Below are 4977 nucleotides of genomic sequence, written 5' to 3' on the forward strand. Positions count from 1 at the left end.
ACAAATCCTCTTCCTCCACAACCTACCACCTCAACAAATCTTTAGTACAATGACAGTGGAATACATTAAAACATAACCTTATCTGAGGAGCAGCAGAAAGTGAAATCCCAAAGCTAAGAATAGAGCCATAATCAGGACATTACTAACCCATACATATAATTTGCCTTTTTCCCTGTGTCCATTAAGATTGCTTGATTATATTAAGCTGTCACCTATTTGACTATCATATGGGAGATTATGATTTTTTTTTATTTTATTGATTATATTAGGGTGATATTGGTCATGAAATTATATAGGTTTCAGGTATACAATTAAAATAATAAAAGTGTAATATGCTAATTAGACCAGACTAGTTGTTGAGTGAATAGAGTAGCATGCCTCAAAGGATAACAGATTGCTATATAGTGGTCCAGAGCCATGGCCAACAGGACTCCTGATTCAATAACCTGAAATGTGTGGATGAGACACGTCTGGAAAAGGCAAGCATCAAAATAGATATCTGGAAAGTGGAACCAAACAATACCAAGTATCTTGGGGACAATGCTGGTGCTAAGTGCAATGTCTGTGGCTCCCAATATGGCCAAGAGGCTCATGGAGACTGGGTTCAGATTTGATGGTGTGTGAAAGTTCCTATCAAAGCAATGAGGTACATAACACAGAATAGAATCCCAAACCAGCACTGTATAGTTTCCAAGCAAGGGATCCCAATAAACACAGCACAGAGGGCATGAACATGGTGTTATTTGGAATGGGCATGGCAGGTCAGGGTCCTTCCTTGCAAAAGAGCCATATTTGGCAAACTATGATTCTCTGTACTGGTCTATGACTATTCTCAACCAGTCACACAAATATTGAATGACAGAAATAGGAGAATCAACCTCAGCAGCTTATTTAGCATTTTTTAAATGAATGAGTGTTCCACTTCTATGGGAACGTATGCACAGGTGACCCAGTTCGCCTCATTTTGATATACCAATACACACGTCAAAGGGTACTTTATTATTTAGGCTGAGCTTAAACCAAAACTAAGAAGAGAGGAGACACAAGAAACAAACAGAATGCAAGAATCACACAGGTTTATTTACCAGAGAGCTGATGGGCTTCAGTCCTTGGCAGGCCCACCCGGAGACACTCGCTGACAGAGACACATGGAGGTCGTCAGATACGCAGCTGCAGGTTCTCGGTTGCTTGACACGAAGAGAGGCCTCTAACCATCTGGGCTCAAGAGCAGAGCCAGGACGGTAGGTTCCAGAGGGGTAAGGAGAACTTCTCGTCTGTGGAGGGCAGACAGGCGTCTGGCTGCTGGTGTGAGGGTCCTTCTTTTATACCTGATGGAGGGGTGTTTTCAATGTCTCATATCAGTGTGCTCCAGTGGTGCCTTCTGGACTTATCGGGGTACACACACAGGGGGCTACAAAGTACTTATCGGGATACACACACAGGGGGCTAAAAAGTACTTATCAGGATACACACACAGGGGGCTACAAAGTACTTATCTGGATACACACACAAGGGTCTTATTGGGGTACACACATGTGGGTTAGGTTTCACTTCTAATATTCACCTCCAACACAAAATGGAGTTTGCTTATACTAATCCCTTTCGTATTAGAAGTGAAACCCAGAAGCGAAGTTTCAGACTAATAGAAATTAAGGTTACTTATATGTACTAAACTTATTACTATAACAATGAGACAATGGACACTGGCCCAACAAAAAGTTTTACCAGTATATACATTAGCAAAATCATCTGTCCACTCAGTGATACCCTCATTTCAAAGACTGAGTATTTGGACACCTATGCCTATGATGGGGCCAATGTGATCAGGCTGCTTGGTAGTGTTCTTCCTCCCCCATTCCACCTTCTCTTTCTTCTTCTAACCTGTTCATGGAAATCAGAATAAATAAATAAATAAATAAATAAATAAATAAATAAATAAACATTGGAATAATACTTTAGACAGAGAAACACCAAAATCCACTATACCTTGAGCCCCGCTTTTCTCTCCTTCTCACTTCTCTCTTTTTAGCATCACTTTAGACAAGCAGGGATGGGTTTTCTATAGAACATACCAACATTTCTTTGATAAATAATGGATTGAAGACTCTTTCTAGCATTGTGATTCCATGAATAAAACTACCTCTCCTTACCTTGAACTTCCTTCCCACCAAGGTATTTGCAAATATGACATTCATGCAGGGTCCAGACTTCATCAAGACAGACATTGGCAGCTGTATAATTTTATATATTATCATGGCAATTCTAATTCAGAAAACAAATCTTATATATAAACTAGTGACCTGGTGCACAAAATTTGTGCACATTAAAAGGGGATTAATTAGAGGAAATATTTTGATATTGCTATTTTCCCTTTCTCTATAATAGAAGTGTCAGAGATGAAAGAAAATTAGTAAAATGTATATGAAAATCTTCTTTCTGTCAGAGTGTGGGGAGCATTGCAGGACCCAGAGGCAAGTCCCTGCCCACCCATGGCACCTCAAAATCACGGGAGACCCAGATACAACGTGTCCCACCCCATTGGGCAAGATTCAGACACAGCCGGCCCCACCCTTGTCAAGCCCCTCTGGGTGGGAGGCACAGACTCAGATCCTTGGGCCTGGCACCATGTGGAGGGTGCAGTCTCAGGGCACCCATCAAGCTGCACCAAGTGGTGGCCGAGGTCTGAGATGCCAAGTCCCACCAGGTGGAGGCATAGCCTCAGGTCCCCCAGCCAGGCACTGGGATGGGGGTGCACCTCAGGTCCCCCTTCAAACCCTGCCAGGTGGGGGGTGGGGCCTGAGGTACCCCATCAAGCCCTGTCAGGTGGCAATAAAAACAATAAAAAACAATCAAACAAAAGGAGACTAAATAGTATACTACTGAAAAATGAATGGGTTATCAAAGAGATCAAAAAAGAAATAGAAAACATCCTGGCAACAAATGAAAATGAAAACACAGCAATCAAAAATCTACAGGAGACAGTGAAAGCAGTCCTGAGTGGGATATTCAAAGCATTATAGGCCTACTTAAATGCCGCAGTCTTTTCGCAGTAAGGGTTCAAGAACCTGGAGAAGAGGCTGTGACATAAATGTATAGAGATTAGACAAGATATATAAATTTGGGAGGCATTGGGGGAACCAGATGGAAGCCAATTCTCTAGCGGAATGGCTCCCTGAATGTCAGGAACCAGGGCTTTTTACTCACACATTTTGCCCTTTAGCAAAGCAGATATTCATATCAAAGGTAAGATTTGGTAAACAATAAAGGATTATCAGGTTAGGGGAATTGCCCTCAGCTGTTTGGCAACAGATAATAATATGCTTAATAATAAGCCTTCTGATGAACTTCTCACGTTTATTATGCTAACTACTGTTCTTAGCCTCCAGCACTTCAAGAAACAAATAAACAAACAAAAAATAAAACCACTGGTAATAAGTTATCTGATCCTACCAGTTAAAGCACTAAAAAGAGAGCAATAAGAAAAGCCAAGAGTAAGTAGAAGAAAGAAATAATTAAGATCAGAGTGGAAATAAATGACAGACTCACCAAGAAACAAAGATGAAGGACACAAGTAAACAAAATAAAAAATGAAAGAGGGGAAGTAACAACCAACCCCATATAAATAAAAAGGATTATTAAAAAAAATACTATTAACAGCTGTACTCCAAAAACCTGGACAACCTAGACAAAATGTACATATTCCTAGAAAAATACAACCTTCCAAAACTCAATCAGGAAGAATCAGAAAACCTGAATAGTCCTATAATTGCCAATGAAATTGAAGCAGTAATCAAAAAACTTCCAGCAAACAAAATACCTTGTCTGGACAGCTTCACGGGGGACATTTAATAAACATGCAAAGAAGAAGTAACACTGATCCTCCTAAGGCTATTCCAAAAAATTCACGAGGAAGGAACACTTCAAATTCTTTCTATGAAGCCAGCATTACCCTAATCCCAAAACCAGATAAAGACACTACAAAGAAACACAATTACAAATTGAAAGATGAAAGCCATATGATCATATCAATTGATGCTGAAAAAGCAAGTGTCAAAATCCAATACCCTTTTTTGATAAAAACTCTCAGCAAAACGGGAATAGAGGGATCATACCTCAACATAAGAAAAGCCTTATATGACAAACCTACAGCCAATGTCATACTCAATGGGCAAATACTAAAACCTTTTCCTCTAAAAAGAGGAACAAGACAGAGATACTCACTATCACCACTCTTATTAAACACTAGAGGCCTGATGCACAAAATTTGTGCCAGGGCCTTGGCTGCTGCCACCACAGCGGATGCCTCGGCCTCAGCCCCTGCCTGCTGTGGCTTTGTCCAAAAGAAAGGATTCTGGAAGCGTGTTTGGTCTAATTAGCACATCATGCTTTCATTATTATAAAAGTTCTAGCCATAGCAATCAAGCAAGAAGAAGAAATCATAGGTATCCAAATTGGAAAAGAAGTAAAACTTGCTATTCACAGATGACATGATATTGTACACAGAAAACCCTAAAGACTACAGCAAAAAACTACTAGATTTTGTAAATGAATTCAGAAACGTAATATGATACAAAATTAAAACCTAGAAGTCTATGGCACTTTTATACACCAATAATGAACTCACAGAAAGAAAAACTAAAAAAAAAAAAAGAATTCCATTTACCATTGATACCTAGAAATAAACTTAACTAATGAGGTAAAAGACTTGTACTTAGACTACAGGATGCTGAAAAAAGAAAATAGAGGGAAAGATATAAACAAGTGGAAGAACACACTGTATTCATGGATTGGTAGACTCAACATCCTTAAAATGTCCATAATACCCAAAGAGATCTATACATTCAATGCATTCCCAATTAAAATACCAATGGCATATTTCACAGACCTAGAACTAACTCCAAAAAAAATTTATATGGAATCAAAAAATACCTCAAATAGCTGAAGCAATACTGAGAAAGAAAAACAAAGTTGGAGTTA

At 39.3% G+C, this 4977-nt stretch overlaps 1 pseudogene; it reads right to left on the reverse strand.

The window, feature by feature from the left end:
* LOC102754514 overlaps nucleotides 1-2117 on the reverse strand; it is a 6441-nt pseudogene extending 4324 nt beyond the window's left edge.
* Nucleotides 2118-4977: the final 2860 nt, after the last annotated feature.

Source organism: Myotis davidii, unplaced genomic scaffold, assembly GCF_000327345.1.
Source record: "Myotis davidii unplaced genomic scaffold, ASM32734v1 scaffold1397, whole genome shotgun sequence".
NCBI classification, from domain to species: Eukaryota; Metazoa; Chordata; class Mammalia; order Chiroptera; family Vespertilionidae; genus Myotis; species Myotis davidii.